The 12,493-nt window shown below is 44.1% G+C and overlaps 1 long non-coding RNA gene across 2 annotated transcripts in view; it reads right to left on the bottom strand.

The window, feature by feature from the left end:
• LOC138975255 (uncharacterized) overlaps positions 1–12,493 on the bottom strand; it is a 20,618-nt gene extending 8,125 nt beyond the window's left edge. For both annotated transcript variants that reach the window (XR_011458578.1, XR_011458579.1), the window contains exon 1: positions 11,704–12,493. This is a non-coding gene — a long non-coding RNA (uncharacterized lncRNA). The remainder of the gene's footprint in view (positions 1–11,703) is intronic.

The raw sequence follows: 12,493 nt of genomic DNA, 5'->3' as shown, positions 1-12,493 counted from the left end.
GAGGAAGGATCATGGCCGCCGGCATCCTCAGAGACGCTAGAGAACTCCTATCCCCAACAGCAGGGGGGAGAGTGGAGTTGGTAGACGGCGTCGCCCTCTGCATCTCGGCAAGAACATGCAAGGTCACGAATCTCTGGAATGAGAGAACTAATTAAATTCACCACAAGAGCACTGGACTCATGTTGGGAAGCAGAGGGCAAAATAGACGAAGTCCCGATGGGGACGCTTAGTTCATTTGGCGAAGATATTGGGACTGAAAAAGATGTGCTATTAACTACGTCTGAAACAACAACAACAACCTCCGGTAATTTCTTAGAAGAAGACTTGGGCTTGGGAGTGCCCTTAATTACCCTTGACCTCGGCTTTTGCACAGCGTTTAGCTTTGTCACTGTCAGCCATACTGACAAACCAAAGATGGCGGCCAAAACAATGCCACATCAGAGCGAAAATATTTGCGACCGTGAGCTCTCACTGAAAATGACCAGACCACGTGCTGTGGAGCAGTAGTGACGTCACACAGAGCAGAGGGGAGATAACCCCCATGGACTAGCGCACTTACCAACGCACTATTGCAGCACTTTTTTGGTGGGTACTTGCTTCCCTTAAAGTTTTGAGGGGTAGCGTATTTCAAACCTGTTGCATCTCAGACTGTGTCAATGCTTGATTCGGAGTAAGAATATGTAATTTAATTGGCAGTCAGTTGCTATTTTAAGTTTTGCTTACCACTCTGTTCCTAAGGAAAATGCCTCTTTCTGAGTACAGCACTCGCAATGCAGTCTGTTGATTTTTACGACAGTTAAAGGCACAGTAAGCCTCCCGTAAACTATCACAGACACTGTCAGACTTTTACACACAGTACAAACACCCTTTCATTCAACACTCACCGCTTGAGAACATCCTAGGTGCCCTCCGTAAAGAGCGAGCAATTTTAAAAGAATTCATTTTTGCGTTGTTTATCTTACCCCTGAGCCATCGTGAACCCGTGTGATCCAGTTTCCTTTTTTCCACAATGTAGTCGTCAGTTTGTGATTTGAATGCGACTTGCTGAAAGCTTATCTGCAATAGCACGTTATTATGTACCTCTGAATCTAAACGCAACAAACGGCTGCAATTCACACGAATTCTAGCGATGGCTTTTGACTGTTCAGAGGAACTGGCGATAGGCATAACCGTTGTCTGCTACGAGAACCACGACCTTGCGTGACCCTGCTTCCGGGCTTTTCTTTTTTTAAACTTTCAAAACTTCGAATTGTACTGATCTTGTCTTGATAAAAAAAAATTCTTTTATGATGTAAGAATGTTTATGTAACAAGCTGTCAATTTATTATTTAGATTTTAAAACTGTTAGATCCAGTGCCAAAACACACCGTCCGATTGGCTGATCAGACAATCCGCAAAATGAATTCTGTCAAAATTGCTCGCTCTTTACGTAGGGCACCTGGGATGTTCTCAAGCGGTGAGTGTTTAAACGAAAGGGTGTGACAGTTACTGGACCTGCCATGTCCAGGTGCATTGAGCCCCTAAGGCTTTCAGTCATGCCTCAGGCAGATATCCGTTTGAAAAAATACCAAGTTTCACTGACTTCATGCAAAGAGTCTTTCTTTCTTTCTTTATTTGGTGTTTAACGTCGTTTTCAACCGTTCAAGGTTATATCGCGATGGGGAAAGGGGGGAGATGGGATAGAGCCACTTGTTAATTGTTTCTTGTTCACAAAAGCACTAATCAAAAAATTGCTCCAGGGGCTTGCAACGTAGTACAATATATGACCTTACTGGGAGAATGCAAGTTTCCAGTACAAAGGACTTAACATTTCTTACATACTGCTTGACTAAAATCTTTACAAACATTGACTATATTCTATACAAGAAACGCTTAACAAGGGTAAAAGGAGAAACAGAATCCGTTAGTCGCCTCTTACGACATGCTGGGGAGCATCGGGTAAATTCTTCCCCCTAACCCGCGGGGGGTATGCAAAGAGTCAAAAACTGCAATTTTATTGTAAGAATCACTTTTGGACTGCCTCCGGAAAGGAGAGAGACGCCATTGACCAGTCACATCAGGTCCCACACATGAACTAATTACGTCAAAAGCCTGCATGGAAGTTTATTAGTCTCGGCGAGAGGGAGAATTCTTTCTGTTTTGGGCACTTTACATCAAGACATTGTGTGTACTTTACGTCAAGACATTGTGTGTGATTACCAGGGATGGCCAAATCTCACAAATTTAACTCACCAGCCGGGCGAATAACTCCAAAAAAGTCACAAGCTGGCTAAAAATTCGCAAGCCCGATAAATAACAGACAAACAAACCACAAAAGAGTGATAGTATGAATAATTTTCACGCGTTATAAGATGCTTGATGGGTTGTTGACAGACCAGCTTTTTTGTCGGTCCGAGGGGGGGCATATCGACTTTTGTTTCATATGAGAAAATAAGTGCACAATCAACCCACCACCTACAGGTCTTCACAGATGGTTCGATCCTGCAGTCAGGGGAGGCTGGGTGTGCCTTGTCGATTCCTGGACTTGGTATAACACGAAAATACAAGCTAAACAAGGGGATCAGCATCTTCTCTGCAGAGTTATTTGCTATCTACATGGCCTGCACACTGATAAACGATCTGCCAACCCCACCCCTGGGGGTGGTCATCCTTACGGACTCAAAATCCTCGTTGCAAGCACTTGCACATGGCACCAAGAACAGAGGAGAGATGCAAACTGAAATTCATTTCTTAGCCCACCAAATTATGACAAAAGGAACAGACTTTTCCCTCATGTGGCTGCCATCCCACACAGGAATCCGGGGAAATGAAATGGCGGACAGAGCAGCAAAAGCAGCGGCTATGTCAACCATGCCAGTGACAGACATTCGGCTCTCCTGCCAGGAAGCCAAACTGCTGCTAGCCAAGCTAAAAAGAGAGGAAAGAGAGCAGACACTGTCACAAACATGTGAAGAGAGAGGATGGATACACCTCCCCTACAATAGGAAAGGGCACCACCTCCCACTCCCCCCGAGACCCATGAGCCTGTTGCGTCGCTTGCGCACGGTCAGCAGCCGCATCTACTGGGACAAGGTAGTCTGTCAGTGTGGCAAGACTGGACACCTCACACACGTGTTTGAAGGTTGTGACACTCTCAAGGAAGAGATGTCTAGTCTCATCCGCTACAGAAGGGAGAATGCTCTCAGTCTGGGAGACTTTCTCCGCCCACACCCATCACTCGGAGAGAAACCGATGATGGTCTTGGTCACCAACTTGTTCATCTCAACTGTTGCGAGCTGGTTCTAGTGTGCTTGCAGCAGACCCAGCACAGCACAGATCCACTTCTGGAATCTTAAGCTAAATGTGTCCCAAGACACACATTTTGCAGTCCTGGCATCCTGAAAGGCAGAGGCCCCAACCTACAGGTTTGCTACCATACCAAAAACGCCTCCAGACACGGGAACTTGGGAGCAGAGGCAACAGCTCCGCTTGAACCTCAGAAACCAAATGTGCCTCCAGACACACAGATCCCTTAGACGGCCGAGGCTGTGGCCTCTAAGGTTCTCTTGTACCAAACCGCCTCCTGACTCTGCATCAGATTGCTTGCGCTGGCATCTGCTTACATAGACCCACATTAAGTCACCACCGAGTGGTAGACACAGACGACATTTGGTAGCACTGACTGCCAGCTTCACGGTAATGCGTACCCATAGCGCGGCTCTGCTTGGGTGGGAATGTTCTGAGCAAAACACTATGTGGTACTCCATACCCCCCGCCCTCCATGGAACTTCTTGACCCCAACAAATTGGGGGGGGGAGGGGAGTTTGCCCGGTCGGTAGAGGCGCTGGCTTTAAAACCGGTTGTTACTATCAGCGTGGGTTCAACCCCCAAGTTCGGCGCGGGATGTGTGTCCCAGAGTCAACTTTGTGCAGACTCTCCTCGGTGTCCGAGCGCCCCCGTGTGCACGCATGCGCACGATAAGGATCCCAGGGTCACAGCGAAAGCCTCAGGCCTTGGAAACACGAATACATGCATGCAAAAATATGAAGCCCGGGTGTCCGTTCGGCCAACAGCCAAAAAAGTAACCATTTCAGCACTGACCCAAGACGACCCAACCCGGTCCCTAGCCCATTTCAGGTCTCCTCTAGCAGCCGGCAGCCAGCTTTTTGTTTATTTGTTGCTTAACGTCCAGCCGACTACGCAGAGCCATATCAGGACGAGGAAGGGGGGGATGAAGGGGGCCACTTGTCAAGCGATTCCTGTTTACAAATGCACTAACCCATTACTTGTGTCCCAGCAGGCTTTAGTAAAACTAAATTAATACCTACTGGAAGATTACCAGTTTCCAGTATGTTAAAATAGGCTTAACCTATCTACTGCTGGACTTACATCAGAACACTAACAGATTAAACTATACATGAATCGCGAGACAAGCGGCAAGAGAAGAGATTTTTGGAAAAAATACAGGTGAATGAGCAAGAAGGCAGAAAAAGGAAAAGAATTCATGAAGAAAAAGAGAGCATGACAGGAAAGAGGAACCAAAAATCTACCTAACAGCAAACTAGAAAGCTCCTGCGGTTCCAAAAACAGGAGGGGCTTTTAATTTCATAACCGCAGTGCCCCACTGCGGGAGGCAGCCAGCTGTCTACATCCCCCCCCCCATTTTTATTTTGTATTTTTATACAAAGCCGGGTTTTCCCGTGTAACATGCCCCTAATGGCTTTGCCGTGAGGGCGTAAAACTTTCATTTTCTCACAATTAACCCAGGGAGCCATGCTTTGAAACACGGGTTCCATGCTGATAACCACATGAGTCCCGGTTTGATAACCACTGGCAATCAAAGCTGGCGTGTGAAAGCAACTTTCAGTGTTTTTGAGTTCATTAAATGTTGGGATGAATATGTCAGGTTTGAGGATGCACAGTTCTGTAGGTTCATCTCGGTATTCCACCCCCTCGGCTTTCTGTTGTAAATATTAAGCTGAGTGATCGAATGTGGAAGCTACGTTTGGTCAAAGGTCACAGAAGATTTGTGTCGTGCAGCGAAGGAAAGAATCACGATCTTGTTTCCGACTCAGTACCTCTTTGTTTTTCATTATAGACCTGTCATTCTGCTTGCTCGGCTTTGTTAGATGTTTGCATATCTTGTTGCTATTTTCTTTGCTTTTATTATTGTTTCTTAGTTGTGCTTCGTTTATCGATACAAAGTCTTGTGCACGGGTCAAAATGTGTGTGTCTGGGGTCGTTTTACTTGCACTTGACGTTCGTGAAACACGAACGTCTGTGTATCGAAACACAGATACACGCACTCCATGACTCTGTAAGAAGACAAAATATATCGCTAGGTTTCATTTGCTTTTGATGAATGAACGTGACCTTTCATGAAGTAGTTTTGTTTTTGTTTACTTTTGCCAGTTTGCCAGTTCGTTTTTGGAACTTTGCAAAGCAGTGTCGTGTCGACTGTCGTCTGTTTAGGTCTGGGGAAACACCAATGAAAAGAGCCGAAGAATCCCCGAGCGTTTCTATTGGGTTTGCTTTCGATTATCCGTGTATAACCTGCTTCCTGCAACTATGGTAACCGGGGATTTATTGCCTGGGGAACATGAGATTTATTTCCCAGGTGCTTGTGAATGAAAACTCGTGATAATGATAACAAATATATTTATACACACTAAATTAGCGATGGTACGTACGATCGGCAACTGGACAGAGCTCAGAGTCTTGTCCCAGGCTTCTATGCACCGTTTTTCACTGACACAAGTTGCAATTTACAATCTTTATTTTGCGCGACTTGACCTGTTCCAAATTTAGCAATATTGTTCCAAACCAAATTGCCTTTTTTCTGTTCCTGTTTTCTTCAGAATTTTGAACAAAATAAATATGTACCACCAACATCTTCCCATCCAACTCAAACATACCACGTTCGTCTCAAATATTGGCAATCACTCGTCAATGTTCTGTAAATAGTTGATCTTTTTTACATTTAGTCAAGTTTTGACTAAATGTTTTAACATAGAGGGGGGAATCGAGACGAGGGTCGTGGTGTATGTGTGTGTGTCTGTGTGTGTGTAGAGCGATTCAGACTAAACTACTGGACCGATCTTTATGAAATTTGACATGAGAGTTCCTGGGTATGATATCCTCAGATCTTTTTTCATGTTTTTGATAAATGTCTTTGATGACGTCATATCCGGCTTTTCGTGAAAGTTGAGGCGGCACTGTCATTTTTCAACCAAATTGGTTGAAATTTTGGTCAAGTAATCTTCGACGAAGCCCGGACTTCGGTATTGCATTTCAGCTTGGTGGCTTAAAAATTAATTACATGTAATGACTTTGGTCATTAAAAATCTGAAAATTGTAAAAAAAATATTTTTTTTATAAAACGATCCAAATTTACGTTCATCTTATTCTCCATCATTTCTTGATTTCAAAAACATATACATATGTTATATTCGAATTAACAAGAAGAGCAAACGCTCGATCGAGTCACTTTCGCAGTTCTGAATATTATATGAGGCATCAGATGGACAGGAAGAAATTGCTATTCACAACACAATGAGTCACGTTCACATAAAATTTGAGCCCGGTCACTTTTATAGTTTCCGAGAAAAGCCCAACGTTAAGTTGTGTGTTGCCGAACAGAAAAGGCTAGTTATCTTCCTTGTTTTTCTGATAACGTTCGTAAAAGGCTACAGATGTAAATACTTTGATGTAAAGAATAATCCTACAAAGTTTCAATCACATCCGATGAACTTTGTCAAAGATATAAAATGTCTAATTTTTCCTTTGACGCTGACCTGTGACCTTGAAAAAGGTCAAAGGTCAACGAAACCATCGTTAAAGTGTAGAGGTCATTGGAGGTCACGACTAAACAAAATATGAGCCCGATCGCTTTGATAGTTTCCGAGAAAAGTCCAACGTTAAGGTGGTGTCTACGGACGGCCGGACGGCCGGCCGGCCGGACAGACTAACACTGACCGATTACATAGAGTCACTTTTTCTCAAGTGACTCAAAAATTAAATATATAAAAATTATTATCAAAATTAATTTGTCGAAATCAATTTAAAAACACTTTCACCTTATTCCTTGTCGGTTCCTGATTCCAAAAACATATAGATATGATATGGATTAAAAACACGCTCAGAAAGTTAAAACGAAGAGAGGTACAGAAAAGCGTGCTATCATTCTCAGCGCAACTACTACCCCGCTCTTCTTGTCAATTTCATTGCCTTTGCCGTGAGCAGTGGACTGACGATGCTACGAGTATACGGTCTTGCTGCGTTGCATTGCGTTCAGTTTCATTCTGTGAGTTCGACAGCTACTTGACTAAATGTTGTATTTTCGCCTTACGCGACTTGTTTCTTTCTCATGCTGTTTGCTTGTGTCCTTTTTTTCAACATCACTTTTCAAGATACAGTAGGCTTCCACTATACCGCGGTCTTTAGGGTTCAAAGATTTGAGATTGCAATATATCCGGCGGAATGTATTGGTTTTGACATGTGAACATCCGGGAACAGACTACTTCCAATTCAGTAGGGGGGTGACTATCCTCAACCCGGCGGGTCCCCAGGTGGCGGATAGGGAACGGCCCCCAGATATGGGGCCCAGCTGCGAATATAGAATAAGCAGTCCCGGACCAACTAGCGGTGTCTCTACCAGGACGGGATGGGTTGGCAGATGGCACTGACTACCCTATAAATGCCCTACGTGTCCGATGACGGTTACACCATGCGGGTAAGAGCCGCATTAAAAGCTCTAGCCCCGGGGTGGGAACCCCGGTAAGAAATCCCCCATGTGTTCCCAGGGTTAGGTTTTTGAGCCAGGAACTAAGGGCGGGGTAACCCCAAAAGAAACCTAAGGGCTGAAGTCGGAGGATCTGGGCCAACAGGCGCACCTTAACCAACCACAGATCCACGCAAAAACGCAAAATGAAATTTCGACAGTCCGAAATGCACGCGATGGTGCTCGCCCTGTGAAGTCCCGCCAGGCAGGTGCAGCGCCGGGCTCCATGTCAGGAGACAGCGCTACAAAAGAAGCTATACGGCCCCAGAGAGGACAGCACGTTTCGCCCTGCAGTCCGGACTGACGATCTAACAGCGAACGACAAGAAGAAGACATGTGAACATGAATTTGATTTTGATAAAAACTGTCCGAGTTTTTCTTCGTGTTGTACAAGAAGAACAAAAACACTCATCAGGGGTGGGACTCCCTTGTGTTGAAAAAAAGAGGAAATCCTTTTTTTTAAATGGTACATTAGAATCTGTGCAATCTGAGACTAACATTCAACTCGTTTGGATCAGGTAAAAAAGACATTCTTCTCACTCCCCTCCCCTCCCCCCCCCCCCAAAAAAAAACAAAAAAACAACCCCAAACCCCAACCAAACAACAAACACACTTTCACACAACAATGGTAACATTGTAATGGTGCATATTTACGTAATGAACCATCGTATCCATAATCCAATACTGGCAATAGTATGATTCAAATTTGCATTTAATGTCAAAATTACCATTAGTTATCAGGAGTTTTAAGTCAGCACAATTTAACTCTCAAGCCTCCAGTGTTCTGTTCCATCTTCACTTCTCTCCATATCATTCAGTCAAAAAGTTACAGATTCTGTGATGAAATGGGACACGGAAAAATAGATCACTCCAGCGGAATTCGTAAGTTGTGTCCGCGGAAATCCGCGAAAAAGTCCCACCCCTGCTCATTCTTACGCTCTGCAATTGACAACCCAGTCCAAAAACAAGGGCAAAATATTGTACAGCATATTTGCCAGTGTAATGTAAAGGAGGAGGGATTGCTAGTGTAATGTAAAGGAGGAGGGATTGCCAGTGTAATGTAAAGGAGGAGGGATTGCCAGTGTAATGTAAAGGAGGAGGGATTGCCAGTGTAATGTAAAGGAGGAGGGATTGCTAGTGTAATGTAAAGGAGGAGGGATTGCCAGTGTAATGTAAAGGAGGAGGGATTACCAGTGTAATGTAAAGGAGGAGGGATTGCTAGTGTAATGTAAAGGAGGAGGGATTGCCAGTGTAATGTAAAGGAGGAGGGATTGCCAGTGTAATGTAAAGGAGGAGGGATTGCCAGTGTAATGTAAAGGAGGAGGGATTGCCAGTGTAATGTAAAGGAGGGATTGCCAGTGTAATATAAAGGAGGGATTGCCAGTGTAATGTAAAGGAGGAGGGATTGCCAGTGTAATGTAAAGGAGGATGGATTGCCAGTGTAATGTAAAGGAGGAGGGATTGCCAGTGTAATGTAAAGGAGGAGGGATTGCCAGTGTAATGTAAAGGAGGAGGGATTGCTAGTGCAATGTAAAGGAGGAGGGATTGCCAGTGTAATGTAAAGGAGGGATTGCCAGTGTAATGTAAAGGAGGGATTGCCAGTGTAATGTAAAGGAGGAGGGATTGCCAGTGTAATGTAAAGGAGGAGGGATTGCTAGTGTAATGTAAAGGAGGGATTGCCAGTGTAATGTAAAGGAGGAGGGATTGCCAGTGTAATGTAAACGAGGAGGGATTGCTAGTGTAATGTAAAGGAGGGATTGCCAGTGTAATGTAAAGGAGGAGGGATTGCCAGTGTAATGTAAAGGAGGAGGGATTGCCAGTGTAATGTAAAGGAGGAGGGATTGCCAGTGTAATGTAAAGGAGGGATTGCCAGTGTAATATAAAGGAGGGATTGCCAGTGTAATGTAAAGGAGGAGGGATTGCCAGTGTAATGTAAAGGAGGAGGGATTGCCAGTGTAATGTAAAGGAGGAGGGATTACCAGTGTAATGTAAAGGAGGAGGGATTGCTAGTGTAATGTAAAGGAGGAGGGATTGCCAGTGTAATGTAAAGGAGGAGGGATTGCCAGTGTAATGTAAAGGAGGGATTGCCAGTGTAATGTAAAGGAGGGATTGCCAGTGTAATGTAAAGGAGGAAGGATTGCCAGTGTAATGTAAAGGAGGAGGGATTGCCAGTGTAATGTAAAGGAGGAGGGATTGCCAGTGTAATGTAAAGGAGGAGGGATTGCCAGTGTAATGTAAAGGAGGAGGGATTGCTAGTGTAATGTAAAGGAGGGGGGATTGCCAGTGTAATGTAAAGGAGGGATTGCCAGTGTAATGTAAAGGAGGGATTGCCAGTGTAATGTAAAGGAGGAGGGATTGCCAGTGTAATGTAAAGGAGGAGGGATTGCTAGTGTAATGTAAAGGAGGGATTGCCAGTGTAATGTAAAGGAGGAGGGATTGCCAGTGTAATGTAAAGGAGGAGGGATTGCTAGTGTAATGTAAAGGAGGGATTGCCAGTGTAATGTAAAGGAGGAGGGATTGCCAGTGTAATGTAAAGGAGGAGGGATTGCCAGTGTAATGTAAAGGAGGAGGGATTGCCAGTGTAATGTAAAGGAGGGATTGCCAGTGTAATGTAAAGGAGGGATTGCCAGTGTAATGTAAAGGAGGGATTGCCAGTGTAATGTAAAGGAGGAGGGATTGTCAGTGTAATGTAAAGAAGGAGGGATTGCCAGTGTAATGTAAAGGAGGGATTGCCAGTGTAATGTAAAGGAGGAGGGATTGCCAGTGTAATGTAAAGGAGGAGGGATTGCTAGTGTAATGTAAAGGAGGAGGGATTGCCAGTGTAATGTAAAGGAGGGATTGCCAGTGTAATGTAAAGGAGGAGGGATTGCCAGTGTAATGTAAAGGAGGAGGGATTGCTACTAAGAGAGACTGTGGAGCACCTCTCTCTGCAGTCTCGTCCACCACCGCTAAGAACACGATGAACCATAAAAGGGAGGGAGGAAGAGGAGGGGGTTGGGTGGGCACTAGAGATAAAGTTGAAAAGAGAAGGTTAGTACACTGTCCACTCTGCAGTCTCTGACACAAGTACTAAATCAGCATGCTTCACTGCACAGCAGACACTGCTGCCAATAAAGGATGGCCACCCACTAACCATGCTGCCTAAGGGGTTGTCGTGTGATGTGCGATGTGGTGTAAAGCTTGAGTACAAGTCCATGAGAGAATTATAAAACGTGCTTCTTCACAAAGCAAAACCGGCACAGCAGACAACAAAAACAACAAACAAAAATGTTTTTGCTTTTTTAAAAGGTTGGTCCTGTTTTTTGGGGGGTCCAAGTTAGAGGTCTACGCGATATTTTGCCGAATTCGCGATATTGTGGACTACGATTTAGTAGAAGTCCCATGTACTATTTTATGTGGGTTTCACCATAATAATAAAAAATGCGTCTTTGGAATCAGAAATGAAAGTGGAAACAGCCTGAACGAAGAATGAAAAAGAGTCTGAGATGGGAGCCCAGAACATGTGGGCGAGTTTGCAGATGCCAGAAGTTTCTGCATGTGCAGTGTTTATTCCGCTTTTAAAAATGAAGTTCAAAAGTAAACACTGGCAACCGAGAGATGGATTTGGCCATCCTTGATTACGGAAGAAGATTGTAAAAGATGGTATGTGGGTCCATGTTGGCATACCGCACACAGCCGTGAATCCAAGACCCTGTTCACGCAAAATGTTAATTACAGTTTGGTAGGAGATGCGCATTGGCAAGCCGCATACAGTTTTGTTTGGCTAGCAACACTAAAGGTATGTGAAGGAATCTTTGTGATTTTACAGACTCTTATTCTGAAAAACCGTACTACTAATCATTGTCTTGTCCTTTCTAATCATGTTCCAAGAACTTTTATTCTTTTTCCTTGTTTTTGCAATTTTACCTCGCGAGAAATAACCTAAGATCTTTCATTGGCCTTACCGTGTGCACTAGGATCAGGAATGTGCCAACAATGTTGTGTCTCTTCAGCAACATCAATCTCTATTTTCACGTCTGAAACAATGGCTGAGTCTCCTTCCTCCATGCTGTAGTTAGAAGACATGGTCCCTGACTGTTCGCTGTTTAAGGTGTTGACATGCAGTCAGGACTGTTCACTGGTCAAGGCATGGACAATCACTGAGTGTTCACAGTACAAGGTGTTGATGGTCCCTGAGTGTTCATTGTCCAAGGTACTGCTGCAAAAACAAAAACAAACAAAATGCAAGGCGCGTCAAGCGATTTTAAAAACATAGTCAATCTGTTGACCTCAAGCTTACAGGGAAAGCCAAATCTCAAGATTCTAACTGGTCAGCCGGGCTAGTAACTTTCTGCCAGAAATGTTACTAGCCCAAAACAAATCATGAAAAAAAGCAACACAGCGATTTCTTTTCTTTCTTTATTTGGTGTTTAACGCCGTTTTCAACCGTTCAAGGTTATATATATATATCGCAACGGAACACAGCGATAGTATGCATGATTGTTAGATTTAATTAAACACACTAACTAGTTAAGTTAAAGAAAATAGCTGTTTTTGACTAGAATGCCTCAGATTAAAAAATGATGCTTGTTCTGAAGGCTTTTATAGGGTATGTGCCTGTTGTGAGTAGATTTCCTAGTGACAAAGTTAATCAGGGAACTCACAGTGGTGACAAAGTTAATCAGGGAACTGTGGTGACAAAGTTAATCAGGAAACTGTGGTGACAAAGTTAATCAGGAAACTGTGGTGACAATG

The sequence above is a fragment of the Littorina saxatilis genome, linkage group LG9 (assembly GCF_037325665.1).
Source record: "Littorina saxatilis isolate snail1 linkage group LG9, US_GU_Lsax_2.0, whole genome shotgun sequence".
NCBI lineage: Eukaryota > Metazoa > Mollusca > Gastropoda > Littorinimorpha > Littorinidae > Littorina > Littorina saxatilis.
The sequence above is the reverse complement of the archived record's forward strand: the minus strand, read 5'-3'. Positions and strand labels throughout refer to the sequence as shown.